This window comes from Canis lupus, chromosome 33, assembly GCF_011100685.1.
Source record: "Canis lupus familiaris isolate Mischka breed German Shepherd chromosome 33, alternate assembly UU_Cfam_GSD_1.0, whole genome shotgun sequence".
NCBI classification, from domain to species: domain Eukaryota; kingdom Metazoa; phylum Chordata; class Mammalia; order Carnivora; family Canidae; genus Canis; species Canis lupus.
In genome coordinates, this window is record NC_049254.1 from 19562907 (window position 1) to 19586002 (window position 23096).

The following is a 23096-nucleotide window of genomic DNA, read 5'->3' on the forward strand; positions in this document are numbered from 1 at the left end:
GGAATGCCTAAAAAATGCTTGGTAATATGGCAATAGCAATGAGAATGATATATTTTTAAGAGCCAGAGTTAGAAATTCATGGACAAGATAAATTAAAATTAGAACCCATTCGGCCGACATTGGGACAGGGTATTCTATGACAGGAAAGCTTTTCTTAAATAGGACTCTACGGATTTTGCGGTTTGAAAAAATATTTCAAGTAGGTGATAACAAAAACAGCAAACAGTTGGTTTACTGCAAAGATGCATACAGACTTGTGGCTTTTTGCTTTGTGCCTAGATATCGACCTGCCTCTCAACTTCAATAAGCACTAAATTCAGTTAAAAAGTTAAAAAAAAAAAAAGGCAATAATGCCAAGGAAATTGAGCTGATCATATAGCATCATGCCTGAGAGAATAAATTATCAGGGTGATGAGCAACCAGCTGAAACAGGACTAGCAAACTTAACCCAAGTCAAGAAGGCAGTCTATATTGTTAAAACAAAAATATTACTAAGCAGAACCAAAGTTGTTCTTCATGGGAATAACAAGTGAATTTTTTTTTTCTGAAAATCTACTTGGAGAACTCCTATGAGACTACTCCAAATGTGGAGATTCTTTTCAGAACTGCTCTTGTTGCAAATGAAATTTAAAGACTTTTGATGAAACAAGTGAAACCTTATCAAAAAAGAGCCTTTAAATTACCAAAAACAAAATACTAGCCTAGTTAGGAAAAGGAAACTTAAGTCACTCACAAATGTTGGATAACACTGACTTAGACATAGTTGGAAGTATTTCCATTAAAGTCCTGAAAGCTTCCCTTTTTGAGAAGAAATTGTTCTCTCCTAAAAACCCGTATTTAATTATAAACCAGTACCAAATGTATATTCACTTGAAATCTCCACTTAGAAAAAAAACTGAAACACCAAAATTCATTCATCTCCATTCCAATATGAGCTTATGTAAGCTCCAAAAATCATCTTAAAAAGAAAAACATCACTCTCTCTTCTAATTAAGTATTCATGCTTTTTTTCAGTAGTTGGATATTTTTAGAATAACAATATGCAAGAGTATGATGTCATAGTGAATATAACCACCAGGTCAATATAACTTAATATATGACTTTAATTGAGCTTTCCTTTAATCCTACTATTCTATAAATAACTTCTTCATTCTGCCATGATTAAAATATCTTCTCATCAAATTTGATATAAAGGCACTAGATATGGTAAATATATTTCTGGCTTAAAGTGACAACAATGCAAATTGTATGATAAAGACTGTATCATCGTCCCACTTTCATTTTGATAAACTCTCTTTTTAGGTGATATCATTTCATGTTAGGCTTTTTTGTGCTGCTTAATATTATAATTAATAATTCATATTTTTGTCTTTCCCCTCTCACTCTGACAACTTTTATTTTTAATCGGTGGGCATGTGCCAAATTGGTTTGTTATTTATTTATAATGTAAAATGACAAGGAAATTGAATATGTGGAATAAGAGAGATTTTCTTTCATATAATAAAAAAATTTTTAGTAATGGAATATATCTTGCTTATCCTTACTGACTCAAGAATTTTAGATGGGTTAGATCAGATGGCACCAGTACCTCATATGACAACACGTAATAAACATATTAAATGGAACTGTTCATTTATGTTTTTAAAATTCATTTTAGTTTGTGAAGACAGCTGGGCACATGCATAAAAAGAGGACAAAAAAAATAACAAAAATTTTAAAAGACTCCTTATTCTGATAGATCCTATAGTGCCAAGTTAAGTAAAAATTCTGACCAAACAGATCTATTTGTATTCTCTCCTAAATGCTAAAACATGCAAATTTAGTAGGAACAAACACAGAGAATTTCAAAGATACGGAATTTCCATTAAAATAAATAAAAAGTTCTGACTTGTAGGGCTTTGCAGAGCATTAAATGATTCCTTCAGTTTTCCTCCTAACCAGAAGCTGCATAATTTGAAGTCTAGAGCACTGAATGGCTACGGCAGGAAACCTTGGAGAATGGTCTTGGGACATCCACAACCAAATCACCAGAGGAGCTGGCTAGAATGAAGAATCACAGGCCCTGTCCAAGAGCTACTGTAGAATCAGAATCTTTAAGGATATGACCCTAGAATCTGCATTTACAGCCAGCACCTGAGCTGGAATTAAGTTTGAGAATATCTTATGCCAAAACCCCTGCTTCTCACCAGAGGTGCCCCTGGTCAGTAAGCTTTTTCGATTCATCCTTCGAGTTGAACAGTGACCTTGAAATGTGAAAGTTATATACACGAACCATAACACATTTGATCAAGTAATATGCTTCCTGAAAGATTCCAGCATCTCTCATTTCTCCTATTAATTTAAGAACCATAGTCTACTGTCACTGCCCTGCCTAAGGCAGCCGCTTCTCTCTCGCTCTACCTTTGTTGTCAACCGGTGCAAAATATTCAGGCTTTGATTATCACCCAATTAGTCTCCATCACTTGGAACAAGAAACCTTTTCCCAAGGATTTGGTCCCAATGCCCATTTAAAACTTGACCATTAACAGACTATATTTGTATATAATATTGAACTCTTCAAAATAATTTGATGACCTTAATTATCTTGATCATTACTAAAGTGGAGGAGGTTTGTAGGTTGACATTGAGCCAGATGTGCGAACTGATGCATAGGGAAGTTAAATCCTTTAACTAAGTTTAACTCGTTAAATGGTAGCATCTGAACTAGAGCATAGACATTCTAACCTTATACTGCCCTGCTTTTCAACCTGCTCCTTGTGCAAATCTTCTGTTGCCTTTATGGAAAATGCCCATTTTATAGGCTCTGTATCTGACCTATTTTGTCTATACTTTCGTGTAAATGGTATTTATCTTTCAAAAATGCATTATGAGAAAAAAACTAATTTTACTGTGTACCATAGGACTTTGCAATCTGGGATGGTCCAGTTTAAAATAGCAATAATAGCAATGCTAGTGCCAATGCTGGGAGGTACTATTTCTGACCTGGTAAAGAGCTCAATTGTAAAAATCTTATTATTTTGAATTTCCATAATTCACTTTAAGGTTTAGTGCTAGTGTGGATTTAAGAAAGAAAATATAACTGCTGCCATGTTGAATGTATATCAAAAAATTACCAATAGCCTTGACTACTAGTTGGTTAGCTGTATTTCACGATTTGAAGGTAACCATGGAAAGCTGTATTTTAGAATCTCATTCATAATAACTGCCATATAATGAAAGGAAATAGAAACTATTAGCATAGGTATAATGTTAACGAACTGTGAATTTTCAATAGAGCTTTATCAGACCAGATTACTTGAAAAATGTTACCTGCCCGTAGGAAGAACATACCCTCCACCCCCCACCACACATACAGAGGCATACATACGAATGTTCATATTTAAGTTTTAAGGGAAAAAGACCAATAAATCTATCAAGCACTTTTACTCAAGTGGCATTATAGGATCGTTCACAAATGGGAGTAGATTTATATTTTAGTATATTTTGATCCTTGGAGGTTAGAGCAAGGGGTAAGCTGAGGAAAAGGATGGCGAATGTGTGTTTTTTGGGGAGGGGGCTTGGAGTGTGTGCACTTGGTGAATTTAAGCACCCTGAATTTAATGAAGAAAAATGTTATTATTCTGTGTTTATATATCTTTGTGTGAAACAAGTTCTTTTCTCCATAACTGTAGTTTACATAGGCTCTATCGTAACACCCTTTGAGAATCCCTTTAAACATCAAAATGGATTTTTCCAAATAAAAAAATCCCATGATTTAGCTTTATTAACATCTGAATGAATGTTTCCATTGATTTGTCCAGAAGAGGGAACTGAGTATGGTTTAGAGAGCAATCTTTTTCATGATGATCAGTAGCAATGTTTCCCTTCTATCAGAAAGCAAGCTATAGAAATACAAAGCATTAGATATACACCTAGATAAAAATAATATTGTAGAGTCCAACTGGTATCTGAGAGGTGAGGACAGGCTGAGATGGACTCCTTGGCTTCCTTCTGTCCCAAAATTTTCTGTTTCCTTATTTCCTATGGTTACCACCATGGAACATGTTAAAATCTCAGTAGGGACTCTGTTTCAACTTTTCCTTTCAAAACACAGTGAAAAAGCTTAATGGAAAAAAAATGTCCTTCCTATCTCCATGCCAGGCACAGTGTAAGATCCACAAACTTAAAAGCCAGGCAAATAGACTTTTATGTGCCCCAAAGCTCGGCAAGTGACCTAGTGCTACAAAAATTCCCAAATAGGCATGTGACCTGACTAATGTGTGCTGTGAGATGAGTCAAGGAAAATGGAACCATCTGTACTTTTATTGGACAGTCAAATAATTCCTTTCTGTCCATCCAAAAACATAATTTGTATATTTTAAGGGAGAAACAAGAGGAGTTTTTTCGAAAGGGATCAAATTTTTTGAATCGGTAATATAAAATGATCTGAAACATATAACCTAATCAAATAGGTAAAGATAAGCAAACAGGCTTAGAAAAATCATGGCTACCTTTAAAAATTGTTACTACTCATCTGTGTATTAAGGCTTCTTTTAGACTTATAGGAAGAAATCAGGGGAAATGACGGAATTGAAACTGTAATCTTTAAGCAGTGGGGTGTGGGTACACTTTCTCTTTTGTGACAAAAGCTACCAATATCTGAACTCTTAGAGGGGCTGATGGCAAGAAAAGAGAGCAAGCAACTGGAAGGCCATGTTTTTGTACATGTTTACAAAGTTTTGCCATTTGTTTTTTAAACCTATTTGTCAACCATGCATCTCTATTATCTATTATCTCTATTATCTCTATTATCCCGTATGGGAATTTCAAGGTATTTGTTCTACTTTTCAAGTATTTAGTTTTGATAGAAAGGAGGAAGACAGACTAGTAATAACTGGTAAAATATAATAATAAAGATTGAGTCTGTCGAAAACTGTACCTAACAAAATATGTATATTTAGAAAGTAAAAGGGTGAGATGGAAATGAGTAGGGTATCATGGATAAGGTGACAGACAAGCATCTAGAGAATCCTAAAATACATCCTTCATTTCATAAGTTAAACTGCTCCCTCACTGTATGGATACGGAAATCCAACACATTACAACATTAACAGTAGCTAATATGTAGAGAGGTCTACACCACAAGCCAGGAACTATGTCAAACATTTCAACATATCATCAAATTTAATTCTCACAAATATCTTACAAAGCGAGTGTCATTATTTGCATTTTATAGACAAGAAAACTAAAGCTGACAGAGATTAAATACCTTGTTCAAGGTTGCACAGTAACTAAGGAAAAGCAGCAAGATATGAATTCAGATCTCTCTGATTTCAAAATCTAGGCTCTTAAGCACTAGGCCAGTAGTTCTTTTTTTTTTTTTTTTAATAATTCTCCTTTTTTATTTATTTATTTATTAATGATAGTCACAGAGAGAGAGAGAGAGGTAGAGACACAGGCAGAGGGAGAAGCAGGCTCCATGCACCAGGAGCCCGATGTGGGATTCGATCCCGGGTCTCCAGGATCGCGCCCTGGGCCAAAGGCAGGCGCCAAACCACTGCGCCACCCAGGGATCCCTAGGCCAGTAGTTCTTAGCTCAGATTATACATTAGAATCATCTGGGAAGCTTTTAAAAACTTCTGATGCTCAGACCCCACCCCCAGAACAATTCATCATCAGAATTTCTTGCATATAAGGCCTGGACATGGGTGTTGGTTTCAGAGCTCCCCTAGATGACAGTAATGTGCAGCTGGATTGCGAACCTCTGCACTACGCTGTCCTACTCCCCATGAAGATCAGTAGACTTATACCGGGGTGAGGTAGTACTGGTAACAATGCCCTAAATGTCTTTGCAATGGCTTTTCCCCTGCCTCACCATATATTCCTCACCACATTTGTTCTTGACTATCTGAAAAAGTAATATACATGCAGAAATTTTTACAAAGCATTGTCACAGGAGAACATGGTCATAAGTCCACCGAAGAGAAGCTGTTCATATCATTCTATGGGCTATGATGAATGAACACAAGGAAGACTCAAGTTCATTACTCTGATCCCCAAAAGGGGAGTATAAGGCTGGTCTTAAAAGCCCTTTGTACCAAAGCAACTCACTAAAATTTGGAATGGCCTCCTCTCTTTTCACAAATCCAACAAGAATAGCTACTAGATCCAAGGGGGAAAAGATCCAATTACCACTCCTTTATAAAGAAATTTCACTCAGGATCTCAAGGCAACTGAAAGTCATTCAAAACATACAAGTAATATGTAAAGAAAAAGAAGTAAAGAAAAATGTGTGTAGTAGAAAGATAGTAAGATTTCAAGTCAGGAGTCTTAGAATTTTGACTGTCCTCTGCCACTTTACTGCCATGACTAGAAACCACTTAGCCTCAATTTCCTTTTCTGTACTTATGCTACATCTCATAGTGATTTTAAAAGTGTGGTTCCCACCAGCATCATTTGGGAACTCATGAAAGAAATGCAAATCATTAGTCCTTACCCTAGATTCAGAATCAGAAACTCTGGGAGAGGGGCCCAGCAGTCTGTGTTTTAATAAGCACTCCAAGTGATTCTGATGCATCTACTTCCATGGAGTTGTTGTTTAAGGATAAGAGTAGATTGTGCATAAAATTGTTAATTTTTATTACTGTCTGCTTATTCAGAAATCTCAAATTCTCTCACAGAAATATTTAGAGAAATCATGTTATAGTCTACATTAGTTAGATTAATAAACCTCACTTCTGAATTTCACTTTGAATGTGTAGACGAGGAACAAGTCAACCAGAGGTTATGCAATTAGCTTGGAGTCAAAGAGAAAGCAAGGAGTAGAACTGAGAAGGAAACCCCAGAGTGAACTTGATTTTAATTCAATCAAACTGTTAAGGTACCAACCACGCACTCTCATCTATAATCATAATGAACCTTTTTATAAACAAATCTCTATCTTCTCAGCTAAAAAAATTTTTTTACCAGTACCTTTTCAAATTTTAAAACAGATTGACTTCTATGATTCTGGGCTAAAGGCAGCTCAAGAAACAATAAGAAGTCATCAGCTTTCTATAGTGAAAAGGTACAATTGCTTAGACCCCTCCTTGTGTGAAGTGCAGACAATCCTCTCCTTGCTCACCTCCTATTTCTGACCATTGCTAATGGTGGAAATTCTGGTAAATAAAAGTACATAGCTAGTGGTTGGGTTCAATCTGTAATGTTTCTATAATTTTTATAATTATTTCTATAATATTATTATTTGGATACTACAAAACATAAACCGGGTTTTAGGAGATGCTTTTGGATGGTTTTCTCCCCCATGCTTCTGATAGCAGTCCTCTATCTTTTTGCTGTAATTTATCTGATATAGCTTCTAAGATGCTTGATATTTTCACAGGCAAGGGTGCAGAAAAACAAAGAGAGAGCGAATGGGTTGTTAATGAAATTCTCTGATTGTAAAAAGCACTTTGCAATGATCAGGTGGTAAATAATAATAAGAGGAAATAACATAAAGTGCCTGGATGCCACAGCAATAGTCACTATATAAATGCAGAAGAGATCAGACATGAATAGAATTTGCATTTTATGCAGCTTCTGCATGTGTATATGGAATATACAGTTGCTAATTTTTCCATAATACTGGTAAAATATTGTTCAAAATCTATTCTCACTATCTCCTCACTTTAAAAGACATCATACAGAAACATCCATCTGTCCTAATGAAATGGTGAATGTGTTAAAGAGGCTAGAGAAAGAGCCTCTTTGCACGCATGAAAAGAAAAAAAAAAGAGCTCAAATAAGAGGAGAGAGTGAAGAAGAGGGAATGGTAACACTTTGGAGACATGCACTAAGGTGATCTTTGAGAAACAGGAGGGATAAGTAACTGTTAACATATGGCAGAGGAGCTATGATGAAGAGACATGGTCATACAGCAAAAATACAGGCCTTGCTGTCTCTCTGCTGGGCTGTTGTTACAGTGGTGGTTCTTTTTACATGGAATCAGGGAGAAGGTGACAAGTATGGGTTTTTGTTGCTATTATTGCTGTTTATCTCAGCTCTATTACTAACAGCAACCCCATACCAGATTTTTCCAGCAGTTCCCAAGCTCAGTACTTATCGTGACTTTGCCTTCAATTTGCACATTATTTTCCCTTAGTACTTTACCTGTTTATGACCAAAGGCCCATTCATTAGGTATCTTAAATCCTAGCCCATGGTTACTCTACTTTTGAGACAAGAAGATGCTAAGAGTTGGGGAGTTTCTCTTAGTCATAGGGGAAGAGTCTGATTAGGATTCTGAGAAAGCAGAGACCTTGATAAAAAACACCACTAGCCAAACAATACCAAGCAGTGAAAAGTTAATCAGCCAAAAAAATAGAATTCTCTCCCTTCCTTTGTCCTCTTCCTTTGTCAAATAAAAGATTGTTTCTAAAATTTTTTCTGTCTCTGGTCTTAAAAAGCAGGATTGGACTTGCACATACAACTGTATTTCAAAATATCTCAAATTTCCAACTTGGAAGAAGACACATAAACTTTCTCAGAGAAACTCAGAGAAAATAACTCTGCATATTCACAAAACTTTCACTTATTTCTAGAATAGAATAGGAAAATGAAGAGATAAGTACCAACATAAGAAAGGAGTAATAATATTAATAATAATGATATTAATAGAATACTTGGGATCCTAGAGCATGTTTTATCACAAAGATTCACCTGCATTAAGGGAGACTCCAGGACAAGGAGGTCGGTAAGGTTATATTTCTATCTTCAGGATTCAGCCAAAGTCAGACTCTCCGGAAAGCTGTAAATGCTCTCAGAACAGACTTTAGTAATGAGATTGGAACGAATGCTGGGACCGTGGCATAAAAGCATCTTCCTGTCCCTTGTTCTAAAAGTTAACTATTAAACCATGTGTTGTTCATTCTGATTTGTTTTACTCAACTCTAGAAGCAAGGACACTCTGATCAGATTGCCCTGGGCAACTGAATACCTAGTGAAGCTTTTCTGAAGACAGTGTTCTTCCCACCAGCTTTATCCACAGGGCATCTATTATCAGACTATCAATTCTGTGTTACTGGGAAAGGATGGAAAGTATATTTTTTTTGAAGAACAAGTTCTTTCTCTCCCTGAGTTTTCTGCTTTTCGGTACATTCAACATTTTAAGTACTTGATCTCCTCCCTGCCCCACCCCCATTCTCTTTTTTTCTACTCTAGTCTATTCTTTTAATTATTTACAGACTCGCTTGTCTGGACACTTCATTTTAGTAGAAGTTGGCTGATTTTTTTCAACACCTTTTAGTGGAATGCAGTAGGAGACGCATAGTGAGGGAATTGGTCTTAACGGTATTTTTAGTTTTTTTTTTTTTTTTTTTTTTTTCTGTGACAGAGATCTTTTCCCCTTATTGATTTTCCCCTGTGGACTGTCCACTCTATGGCTTGAAATGGAGACAACGGTGTTTGAAAAATTGGTTGTTAGTCACTGTTCAAACCATTTTTCAAAACAGCTCTTGTAAGCCCCATTTTATTCTGTTTTAAGGAGGGTTTTGTTAGGGCTGGTTTCATTTTCTTTGAGGAGTCATGCTGGCAGAGAAATACAGTCTAGAACTTTGCTTTTAAATGTGGTATGATCGGGATTATAACCATATTGAATCTATATTCAAAACGTATTATATTGAGCCTGTGCAGCTAAAAGGAAAAAGAGGTCATAAGTCTTCAATATTTTTCACAAACATGAACACCAAAGGATGGAAATGCTAAAGTTCACCAAGCACAACGTAACACCCTGCCGTTGGAAAGATATTTTCTCATGCTCAAAATTCATTGTGGGGGGAGGACATTTATACATAAGATTTTCCTCCATATTTTTAATAATGAACACTTGTGAATATCCCTTATGTTTATATAATATCCATGCAGTATCACTTTTGTGAAAATGATACAAACAGCATGACAGGAAGTCCATTTTGAATACAACTGAAAATAGCACCATCCTATGCTCATCTTCTAAAACCATTAATTTTCACTTAATTAAGACTCAATGCTTTCCAGGGAAGAATAAAAGTTGAAGAATTTGGGGATTAAGAGAAAAGGTGAAAATAAACAAAGGTATTCAGAGCTATAGAAAATGGCAATATTTGTTTAAAAAAACAGGTTTGGGGCCAAGTGAGTATTGACAAACACATAATAAACTTTCTGAATATTCAATAAGTAAAAGAATGAAACATATACCTCACTTTAAATTAAAGTAATAAATAATAATGAAGAAAAATCAAAATTGACAATAGGTCAAATTTGAGGGAAGGACATTGAAACAAACATTCATTGCCATTGGAGAAAAGGTGAACATCAGAGAAACATCCCAGGAAAAACCTCTTGATGTGCAAACAAAAACTCAGCATTATACAATAAAGTTTGCATATTTTTCTTTTCAGAGAAATATTTGAAGAAAGATGGTCCTAAGGTTTGTGTTGTAGTTTCTTTTTTTTTTTTTTAAAGACTTTATTTATTTATTCATTAAGACAGAGAGAGAGAGAGGTAGAGACACAGGCAGAGGGAGAAGCAGGCTCCGTGCAGGGAGCCTGATGTGGGACTCGATCCCCGGACCCCAGGATTATGCCCTGGGTCGAAGGCAGACGCTCAACCACTGAGCCACCCAGGCATCCCCATCCTTTCTTCCTTCCTATCTTTTCTTTTCTTTCTTTTTTTTTCTTTCTTTCTTTCTTTCTTTCTTTCTTTCTTTCTTTCTTTCTTTCTTTCTTCTTTCTTTCTTTCTTTCTTTCTTTCTTTCTTTCTTTCTTTCTTTCTTTCTTTCTTTCTTTTTTAGCTAAAATATCACTTTAAATTTCTAAATTCTAGGGAAATTTCAGGACATCCTTTTAGAAGATCTGATCCAAATGGAGGAAGTGGTTGTGGTAAAGTGATAAATTAGGCCAATCTACGCTTAAAACAAAGTTCTGGCACTTAGAGTGTAAAGTGGCATTCAATGGTCCAACTGCACAAAGGCAAATTAGAAAATCAGGTCCACGGGGCACCTGAGTGGCTTAGTCGGTTAAGCCTTAACTCTTGGTTTTAGTTCAGGTCATGATCTCAGGATAGTGAGATATGGTTCTGTATTGGGCTCATGCTCAGCAGGGAGTCTGCTTGTTCCTCTCCCTCCCTCTCTGCCATCCCCTTCTGCTGTGCTCTCTCTCTCTCTCTCTCTAAAATAAATGAATATATAAAACCTTGAAAAAAGAAAAGAAAAGAAAAATGAAAAGAAAAAAAAGAGAAGAAAAGAAAAAGAAAAAGAAAATCAGGCCTTAGTACTACCCTGGAAAATAAAGATTCTCAATTTGAAGTGTAGTCCTATCATTGCTTTACTGTATGTGGAAAACATGGTGACATTATATATCTCTATTTTTGGTGATCCTAAGGAAAAAAACAATACTATTTTTTGGTATGTATTTTCTAAACTGTAAACTGTACAGAGGCATCTAAAAGTAAGCTGATATTAATGCCTCTTTAGAGAAACATATAGATTGGTGATGAATGGATATAAAATGTTTTAAATATTTGCTTTATAAAAATACTAAATACTACTAGTACTACTACTAGTACTATTACTAATCCTTCCAGAAAGTTGGTGTGAGAAAAGTCTACAGGATACAGTCTACAGAATACAATTGTTGAGAAGAATCAGCAGATTTTAATTTTGGAAAAAAAATATGAAGACAAGACACAGAATGTTTTTCATGGGCAGTCAAAAACTCCTGGTCTATGAGAACTAGTAACAACCTGTCTCCTAAAACCAAAGGACGCAGTGAAGAAAGCTGCCTGGACTCCTGTGCTTTGCCCTTCTGGAGATCCAGTGAATCCATAGCCCTGAGTTCATATTTCCATTAAAATGATAACACAGTAAAATCTCATCATCACTTTGTTTGCTTTGATGAAATTGGCCATGCCCCCAATTAAATTATACTACAAACTTCTTTCCCACTACCAATAAGGTAAACATAAAGCCAGGTGCAAGCATTTGGTAATGGAGAAAAGATGGGTTTTAGAGTCTTAGAAACTTGAGTTTGTATCCTATTTCCACCCTTTAACAAGTCATTTAACCTCTCTAGGTCAACATTTTCTTATCTATTAAGTAAAGATAATGGTACCTATCTCACAGGATTATTTTAAGAATTAAATGCACAATGCATGGTATAGAGAGGTCACTCAATAAAAGGAGCCAAATCACTGCCTGCACTAAAATCCAGATAAAACATATTTAGCCAGGACTACTCCTCCGTGCAGGTAGATCTGGTGTCCATGCTACAAAATCCATTAAGCTGAAATAATTTGGTCATTTTAACAATACTCTTCAGAGATTTTTTAAAATGACATTTCCCAAAAGTCAAGCTAACTTATGGTTATATGGAATTGCTGCATTTAAAAGGGTGCTTCATTCATTCATAAAATAGCGTATCTGGTTTTGTTCCCCCAAATCCAGGGTCATAGAGACCTTCAACCATCAAAGATAAAACTGATGTTTAGAAAACCCTGTTGTTGTTGTTGTTGTTTTTTTGATTACACTAGGAAATGAATGCAGATGATTAGGATGACAGCAAGTGCCCCCTAAGTCATAGCAACATGGAAAAGAAATCTGCCATGCAGATGAACAAGAATGGAATGACGAAACACTTGTGAGAAATGGAGGAGTAAAGAGCAATATCGAGTCCTAGAAGACTGTTAAGTTAAACTAACTCTGACTCTGAGCTGAGAAGTAAAAATTCAATAATACATACCTGTGGGAAGAAAAGCAGTAAGAGCAAAAGTCCTAGGAACTGAGAAGCATTTAGGAATAAAATCCTTAAGTAGAAGTTCCAAGGTGGTGCTAGCTTCAGAAAATACAAATATTGATGGGTTAAATCAGGACTGAGGAAAATATAAGACCAAATATGGGCAGCTCAGAGGGAAAAAAATAGGCAGCTTGGGACTCAACTGTCATCACAATTCATTTGTGTTTCACATCCCACTGTTTGTGACATTAACAGAATTTCGAATTTAGCAATGAACTATTTTTGTATTGTGAATCTCTGCAGCCATTTTCCATATGTAGCTACCACTGCAACGAGCAATAATAGCCTTTGATCTTTAGAATACTTCCAATTAATACTATTCAAATTAGGGGTCACCTAACAGTTTCTCACGTTAATTCACTTTTTCTTCTATTTGAAGTGGAGTGTTATCCCTGCTCTTTATTTGCATCAAGTCCAAATTATTTGACTATTTTAGTAACGAATCCTTTGGTTGCTTTTGCTTTTATTATCATTTTTTCAAAAGATATAGTTTTAGATTTTGAATTCTATTTTCACTTAACTAGAATAGCTACAGCAAATCTTGACATGAAGTCATTTAAACAGGTAAAATCTACTCACAGAATTCCTACTGTGGGTCAAACATTAAGCAAGACGATTTTAAGTATTACTAGTTTATATTAATAAACTATTATATATATGTATACACACACACAAATACATATATACACACATATATATATGTGTACTTATATATATGAATGATGAGTTCATATTCATTGCACCCAGGGCTTTTATGTCTTGTTGTTTTTTGCTGTCGTTAATGGATATCATTTATTGAGTAACTATTATGTTCCGAGGACTCCTGTAGGCACTGTACACACCTACCATATAATAAGGCCACTATTTCTCCATTTTCCACTTGAGGTCTTAGACACAAGAAATAGCATATCTGTGAGCATGTGATTTGAATGGTGGATGTGATAACCAAAAACATGGCTATGCAACTATAGAATCTATGTTTCTTTTCACTACCTAGTTCTGTCTACAAGCAAGCCCACAGTTTTAGACAGTTATCATAATACATTGTCGAGATTTCACATAACTGCTTTGTCCTAATACAGTGTTATTCCATTGTGTCATCATTCTCTTAAAATCATTTACACTTTCATAGGACATCTACATTGACATTCACATGTCTTTTCTTTTAAAATGTAAAAAATTCTTTAAGCACCTACTATGAGGCACATGCCAAACTAGATATCTTTGTTCACCATCATGTTAAAATACAGATCTGCAGCGAAGAATCTTCTCCTTCCGAAAGACACCTCTTTAGTTAAAATCATATTTCTCATCCTTTTCAGTCCCTGATGGTATAAAGAAATGTAGCACTATGTGAAAAACATGAGCTTTAGACTTAAAAGTTCCTTTTAATAAAACAAACCTAGTTAGTTACAAATTGTCGAAACAAAATCTGCAACATGAAGGTCATTTAAAGGAGATTTAAACATCATTTCTACCTAGAAACAGAAAATTAGTCTGCATAATGTCATTTATCTACTGAGCTAAATTATATTATAATTTTCAGCTATAAACCCAGATTCTTAATGTGTGTTGCAAAGATGATATTTCTGACCTACCCCCAGTAGGAAATGTGTTTTGAGTTGTTTTGTCAGTAGTGATAATGGAGTTGCACTGGACAAAATATATTTTCAGCAAGTTTCCTTGGTAATGAAAATAACTGTAATAGTAATAATAATAATAATAATAATAGTAATTAGCATCGTAATGATACCATTTGTTGAATATGTTACTATGTGCCAAGTACTGTGATTAACACTTTATGTTCATTATTTTATTCATTTCTCAAAATATCTCATGAGGTATATGCTATTAACAACCGAATTTACAGAGAAAGACACTGAGACACAGAGAGGTCAAATAACCTGCCGAAGGTCACACAGATGGAAAAAAAGCAAAGCCAAACTTTGAACCTAATGAGTCTGACTCTCACACCTACATAAGGTGGGGGCAATAGCAGGTGCTATGATGTGTGTGCAGGAGAATATTGCATTTGTGCTGTTCTGTCTACATCAACTAGAACTGGGACCCAGCTAATTTGTAAGTCCAAATCTGAAGACAGCTAATAGGAGCTAAAATTTGAGTTTCTGCTATTCATATGGCCTGCTAATTAAAATGTTCCCTTCTGAGAAGATGGTGGCTGGTTGGCATAACCCTAGAACATAATACGTGTTCAAAAAAGTATCTGATGAATGTTAATAATGGTTTCTCTAAGTGTTAAGTTAATAGGTGATTTCCCTTCCCACCCTCTTTTTAAGAAAATACATTGCCCAATTCTCCAAAATATTTTCACCAAGGGCATATGATACTTAGGTAAGTAAGTGAAAAATTAGAACTTTACTTTAAAAATTCTTTGTGTTTTGTTTTGCTATTAGGTTGTTAGTCTCAGTTAAATAACAATTCCCTCTGGGGAATCTTTCCAGTTGCTCTACTCTCTGATCTATTCTAGGATGGTACTCTTTATCTTTCATAGAACTTTATGAAAGCCACATACTACTGTTAACTGTCACCTCTATGTTTAGTCCCATGATGACTCTATAATTTATTTACCTCTCAGATCCTTGGACATCTAGGGTGACTTACATTCAGTTCATTAAGAACAAACAAACAACCCAGAATGGACACATGCACACACACACACACAAAGAAGTAAAAAAATGAAAAAGAATAATCATGTGGTTGACTACATGCTTTTTGGTCCTTGCACGTGTTTTGTTTCTCCCTTTACATTATGTGCAGGTCTCCATGAAAAACGACTTCCCACTACAAGGAGTATCCTGAATTGACTGGTCTGGTCACAGAGAAGTTTATGAATGCAATAAGGTATACACGTGCGTGTACACACACACACACACACACACACACATTCAATACAAACACACTATGAAATATCATGAATATAATTGGAAGTCATGGCGAATGCAGCAGCCAATGTCTCCAAAATGAAGCACATTTTTATATTTATATTACTTTACATTTAGTAATTTTACTTTCTATCCCCAATATACTATATACACTAATATAAACTTCATGTAGGTATAAACTTTATTTTATTTATCACTGTATCTCTATTTCCTAGAAGAGAACAGGGCACTAAACATTCAATAAGTATGTTTTTTTTTAAAAAGGAAGAAAAAGATATAGAAATTCTCACAATATTTTTCATATTGTTCTGGAAATAATAAAAGGAGTGGGTGTTTTCAGTACTTTTCCAGAAAAACATGAATCAGCAATGAAATTGCGAGCTCTCATCCTGTTCCTCAGACCAACTACCAAATTCCTTCATGTACAATATGTCCCTGCTAGCCTACTAATACCCAATTCCTGGCACTACTGAGTAGTAGGTGAGATTAGCTTGAGACCCTCCATATTTTGCCAATAATGGAGGTTGCTGCCATATAGACTCCAGCATTTCCTACACTTTAGCTGATTCCCTAGAGGGGCAATGGAGAGAGACAGTTTTCCTATTGTCAGGTACACTTGCTAACGCTAACACATTTCTTTCCTCCTCTCAAAGAGGATAGTGGCAATAAAATCACTGATTGATGGTGGTAGAAATGGAATTATAAGGTCCCAGCGATGCCTCCTACCCCAGGCTTGGGGGATACAATCTCCTGCTTAGAGGGAAGTCAGAGGTCCTTACAAAGTTTACTTATGTTTCATAGCTTCCAAATTGTCACAGGATCCTACTATATGAAATTGCTATCAGCAAAATGTATACTTAATACATTAATGCAAATCTTGAGTTTTACTCAAGAGGAGATTATGTGACAATTCCCTAGTATGAAGAAGATAATATTCTAGTGATAAATAATCCTAGATTATGAGTTTTTTCAGACAGCTGACTGTCTCATGCTTATTCATCTTTGTATCTCTAGTACCCAGACTCAACATATGACTTAGCATATAGTAATTTTCAATAAATGATAGCTAAAATAATTAAAGAATTAAAGAATACCATGCTGAGATATGACCTAAAGGGTTCAAACAAAAGCAGATTTTTTTCTAAGCTTGATCTTTCCAGTTTTATTGACAAGGCAATCATCACGTATTATTGAATATGCATTAGTGTTTTAGGTAGTGTTAATATAATAAAGTCTCATACACTGTGGTACGGAAATCCCACCATTTTATGTTCACATATCAAATATTTTAGTCAAAATCTTGAAACAGTGGTTTTCAAACTTGAGTGTGCATTACTAAGCCGGGTAGCTTTTTAAATTCAAGATCCCCAGACTCCCTCCTCAGAGTTTCTAATTCAGAAATTCTGGAATGAGGCTCAGGAATCTTCATTTTGACAAGTAGCCTAGGATATTCTAATACAGGTGGTCCTTGGACAACTTACTTCCCAAGATAACAAGAAAAAAAAATCCTTACTCTTTACCTTTTCAATATGGAGAAAAGAGTAGCCTATTCAATGTGACTCAACCATCAAATTTACTTGTGAAAAGACCAGGCAGTTTGTTAAGACTTTTGAAAGTGAACCAAGGGAGGATGCAAGGGCAAGAAACACTACATTTTTAGCTATAAAGGGCTCTTTTTAAAACTTGAGAAAGACTGGCAGTGCACCTGAAGTAGGTGAATGGTAGTGGTGCAGCAATGTTGTATGATCAACCTGGGAAAGTAATGTTTATTCAAAAGATTTATTTGATAAAATGTGTTTTAATGGCTTTTATATATGCTGACACCCTCTAAATCTTTGGGCTACTATTAATATACATATACATATATATTTATATGAAATAATTTTTAAAATTCCCTCAACTCCTAATTTTCCATAAAATCTTGGCCTAGCAAACCTCATTGCACTAATTGTACTCCTCCTCCCACCACCCTGTGCCCCCTCCAACATATCCCCTGGGATTGAAGGGAGATTAGTCTACTCCTCCACACTTGTCCCAGGGAAGGCATGGCTTCTGCTCTCACTCTGACCTTTAGGTCTCTGCAGGCTATACTTATTTTCAATGGGAGTCATCTTACCACTAAGTTCTCTAAAAACTCAGTTTGTCATATTTTTAAGAGCTTTAGTAATGAATGACGGAAATTATTCTATGATTCTTACAAATGTAAATTGCATGACTTGTCATGGTTTTCTCTTTGTCTTGGCTGCAAGGAAGTTTAAAGGCAAATGTACAGCACTTCACTGAATGTCATCTGTATGCTGACTTTATTCTTGACTCCACTTTTATGTCTTTGCCCTTGTTTATGGTTTTGTGTTATTTTTCTTACCTACTTCTAATTCATGTATTTCACTGTATTATCTGTTTCAATTCCTTCATCAGCCATTTTAATTCCCTCATTGGAAAAAGGTGGCAGAAAGAAATAAAGAAAACAAATCACAAAGTGTGGGTGTGCGTGTGTGGGCATGCGCATGTGCGTGTTTTAGGTATCTATATCAAACCCACCCAAAATATAAAATAAAAACTAACCTCCTGAAATAATGGAGACATTTTGTAGTCTTTGGGCTAATATATTCACCTGATTACTTGCAGGATTGCAACTTAGGGAGGCATAAAATTAAAATACCTCTCTGAGAAAATCCATACAAAATTCAACATAGGTATTCTCAGCACCAAATCATTAAATCTGACATCCTTCAAGTAGCGAAAGCCAACTCTAGCTATGTTAATATATGTGTGTTCAGTCTTTAGACTGACTGTACAAGAGACAGTCCTAGGCTCAATCAGCCTAACAAAGTGCACAATTCTGAAAATGTTTTTGTTTTAAAAATTATATACATATACATGTAATAATATGTGTGGTTTCATGTATTATTCACCTACATATTTCAAACATGCACACAGACATTTACTTACACTCTTCAAACACTACAGTCCTTTGTGTCCATTATTATTTTTTAATTAAATAATTTTCATTAAATCAACAAAGAGGGATAAGTCATTTCAACCCTGAAAGCCCTTCCTTAAGTTGGTTTAGTCTATTTTCTGCATTTTCTCTAATAATGATCCAGCTAGTCTCAGATTGATTTTAGTAAAATCTAGGTAAAGTTAAGAGAACTCTAACTGAGCACTAGACATCTTAACGATGCTACTCATCTTGATTTGTCTTTCTCTGATGGCTTTCTATTGCGTTTGGGATTTAAATATGATTTTTGTTCTTATATTAATTTCTAGATCTCTTATCCTTCCAGACACCAAAGGAATATAGTAGTACCCTGGAATAACATCAAGTTATGCTTGTTTCGGGGGGAGGGGACCCCCTCCAGCATGGGCAACCAATAGTTGATTCATACTTCCATTATATCACAACTGGATTACAGAAGTGCTCTTTAGTCTGACCTCTGCATGTCTCTTGCAACTCATTTATATATAGTCCAGAAGCTAGCAGCTGGACTTCATTTTTGTTCCAGCAGTCACCATTTTATGTTTCTCCAACTCACTGAGAGTTTCACTATTGACAAGTCAACCTCAGATTCCAAAAGGCGATTAAATTTAGTGGGTTAAATCAGAGAGAAAATATTACCGTTACCTTTCCATAGGTTCATGTCACTCAACTACACTTGCCATGCATTCCTTGTATATCAAAAGGGTGTGATAACAGTATTCTCCCATAGAAAACTAATGAAATACTTAGCAAAAGTAAATGGTTGCAAAACACTTTTTAAAATCAAAGTGCTGTAGTTTTTTTTTTTTTTTAAATCTTGCATAGAACTCTGGTTCAATTTTTGAGCCTTTCCAAGTCCTCATATTCTGCGGTATTCATAATAAAGCCGGCAGATGGTTTAGTCTCTGAACATATGCTTTAAATGCCCCCTTTGCTATTTCAAAATAATGGACCAAATTGTGCCCTCAAATAGTCACAAGAAACTTTAAGGAGGAAATCTGAGGACAGAATGTTATCCAGCGGGAATTAAACCTTAAAAAATACATTTTCTAAACTTTTTTATGAGCTCTATTCTACATACTAAGACAAACTATACTTTTTAATAAAATAGGATATAGTAGGGAAAAATCCTGACCAGCACGGTATTGCATGGTTCAAGGAATAGATTAGATGGTAAAATATGTTTTATATGTTTATATTTTAAATTTCTGATTCTCTAAAACTTTATGAAAGTCATCTGATCTAATTTCTGGGTGACTGCCAGACTTTTCATTTTTATTATTATTCTGACTATTATTACTATCATGTGGATGTTTTATTGTTAAAGCACTTTGCAATTATTAATTAGTTAATTTAGTTTAAATTATGTTTATGCCTTTGTTTTAAATCCATGTTATTCATAGTTATTATAACCCTAAAATGCTATTTCGCCAGCCAATTATTCTCATTTCAAAAACAGCTTGTTGTCAATGAAAGCAAATTTTCTAGGTTTTCATAGAATATGAAATTCATCCTCAGTGGATATGCATGTTTTGATAATGCTGTTCACATAACCTAGCTATACTTAGGAGAGTATCTTTGTTTCTTACTGTCTATATTTTATAGATAGAATGAGCCTTTATTTCCACCCTTACATTTTGATGTGTTTAAGTTTGGTTTTGAAATAACCTTTATAAACTAGTCTCACTTACTTCACAATGTCCACAAAACTCAGTACTCTGATCAACATTTCAGATAAAAAGACCACACAATTGATAATAAGGACACTTTAGTTATTACAGAAGTCCGAAGTTTAAGTAACTATTCCAGAACTGTAATGTCCTTTTCGAAATTCTGAACAAGGACTAGCCTGGTACAAATGGAAAACCGAGTTTACTTGGGAAAATAAATGCAACAGTTGTACCCAAATGTGTTTGGGACACCGTTAAACAGGTCATGTTTAAATGTTGAGAATAACTAAAGAATTCTAACTCAGGGAATAATTTTATACATATATCCACAAATAACCGAGCAAAGTTTGTAACTATTATTGGGGCAAAACATTAACATATCTTTCTGCTGATAAAGACATAAAGTAACTCTGAGAAAATCCTCTCCTTTCTCTAACTTTCACAGTAAATGCAGCACTGAAACTAAATTCTCAGTCAACTTAGAAATATGCCGAGCAGTATTCCAATAAACAACAAATTGATTTGTAAAAACCCACCAGATTAAAAACTACCCCCATTTTCCCTTGCATCCCCTTGTTCTTTCACTTTCCATGCACACACAATCACACTTACCTGCACAAGTCTGAAACATCAGTCTATGTATTTTTTTTGAAATGTACTCTGTACCGATGCATTTTTCTGTGTTTCTTTCTAACCCTCGGGAATGTTAAGAATTTAGGAAGAGAGCCACAGCTTAAGAGAGCAATTATTTGCCAGTAAATACTCAATTTGCTTGTCCTGTGATTTTTCTTCTAACTTGCATATTCAATAATCCGTCCCTGACTGCGTCACGAGCACAAAAAGTCTTTTCTCCAAAGGAGAACACTTTCGCCAATCAACCCTCAGCCATGCCAGGGCACAGCTCGTCAGGGTGATTTGTTAGCTTTAATTAATAATTCCTCACGCTGGCCATTTTAACAAATAACACAGTGAGACTGGGACGCTGGATGGCTATGATTCAGGCCGATAAAACTACAGTAGAAGGGGGTGGAGAGGGGTGTGTGTGGGGGAAATCAGACGCCGTTTATAAACACCTCTAATCATACTCTTTCAGTTTACAATATAGAGGACATCTCAGCTGAATTACCACGTTATGTCCACCAATTTGTATTCAGATGGGAGCCATATGTTCTTCCACTTTATCTGCTAAGGCCTCCTCCGTGCCAACGCACTTCGGGCAGACAACATTTACAAAAGAGGTCTCTAGCCTCCAGATTGCAAAAGTTTACTGCAGGGTGAAGTTGAGAAATCAGACATACAAGGCACTTCTCAGTGAGCCTGCGTGACAGTCTAGAAACACAGAGGTAAGAATTATGAGTATCAGATTCGCTCTTATTCACTCTTGTTCTGCTGGGCATTTCATTTAGTCTTTTTAAAAGAAATCTCATACCTCATCCTCAAAACAGTTAATAGTAATGGCTGATTTGTTCATGCATTCCACAAACATTTATCGAATCCCAACTATATGCCAACCATGGTATTTAATGCTGAGAATTTTTTATAGAAGTAAGACTTTTCCAATGAAGCACATGCGTTTTTTTTTAACATATAGATAATGTGCTTGAACAAAGCCACCAAACATATAGCATGCAAATAAAAACAAAGATTCATAACCATGTCTGTGTAGTTCAACCAAGTAATGAGAACTTGACAGCACACTTGAGTCCACATGCAAAAGAACTGCTCAGAGTAAAAACAAAGAATATGAACAGGTAAAAACAGTTTTTTTCAAAGATTAGAAAATTTCCTTCAACGTGACTAAAGCACTCAGAAACACTGATCTGTTCATAAGCAAGTTAAAGCATTCATAAGTGGTTGAGAAACATGCAAAGACAGAAAATTTTATGCATGACCCTGATCTAATGTGTGTGTGTGTGTGTGTGTGTATGATTGCAAGTTCATTAATTTATTGGATACATATTTGTTGACTACCTAATTTATTCTAGGAACCACTGAGTAATACTGGGTATCCAGAGATTAAAAACAAACACACAGCCCCTGTCTTCAAGAAGCTCACAATTTAGTCACTAGGTTCTGAAAGAGAAAATATATATCTAAACAGAAAACACAAGAATGCAATATATCAAGCGCAATGACACAAATATGCATACAAGTAGGAGGCAGTACTCCTAGAAGTAATACGCAGACTATTTCTCAAGGTGGAGTGGGAATATCATTGGTAGGAAGAATGTTCTAGGAAAAGGCAAACCTTTGAACCCTTGCTAAAACTTTTACTGGAATTAGATGACCAGTTAGATACTGTGGTATTTAAAGCATGATAATTTCACATCCCTAACAGCAAACATTTCAGGATTTCAAAATAAATTTCCTAAGGAAAAAAAGCTCCCCCAAACTATAATACCTTGACGTCATCAGAAAAGTATGCAGCATCTCCAGAACTGGAACAAATAGTGACAAGATATGTCTTTCTTACTTTCAGTGTGTTACTTTCAGTTGGGTCAGACGAGTAAGAAGCATTCATGACACACATTGCCTTTTTGTTTCTCCCAGGTCATTTGTCTTCTTTTACTATACATACTTGTACAGCTTCTGTTTTCATGGTACCACAAGATAAATCATATCTACATGACTGCTAAAGGAAGGGGAAAATCTATATCTGTGTGGTAGTCACATATATAACTCTAATCACAAAAGGCATGCCATATAGTACTAAGGGTGGAAGTCTCGAGGAAAAGAAATGACACCTCCAGGCCCCCAAA

General features: G+C 35.4%; 1 protein-coding gene across 30 annotated transcripts in view; it reads right to left on the reverse strand.

Moving 5' to 3' along the window:
- ZBTB20 (zinc finger and BTB domain containing 20) overlaps positions 1–23096 on the reverse strand; it is a 750813-nt gene that overhangs the window by 388403 nt on the left and 339314 nt on the right. For 2 of the 30 annotated variants that reach the window (XM_038582892.1, XM_038582891.1), the window contains exon 1: positions 20950–21260. The exons of 26 other annotated variants lie outside the window; for them this stretch is intronic. The gene's annotated coding sequence lies outside the window, so the exon portion shown is untranslated. Of the gene's footprint in view, positions 1–8675; positions 10499–20949; positions 21261–23096 lie in introns of those variants that run through there. 2 more of the 30 variants (XM_038582893.1, XM_038582890.1) reach the window with 1 other exon arrangement.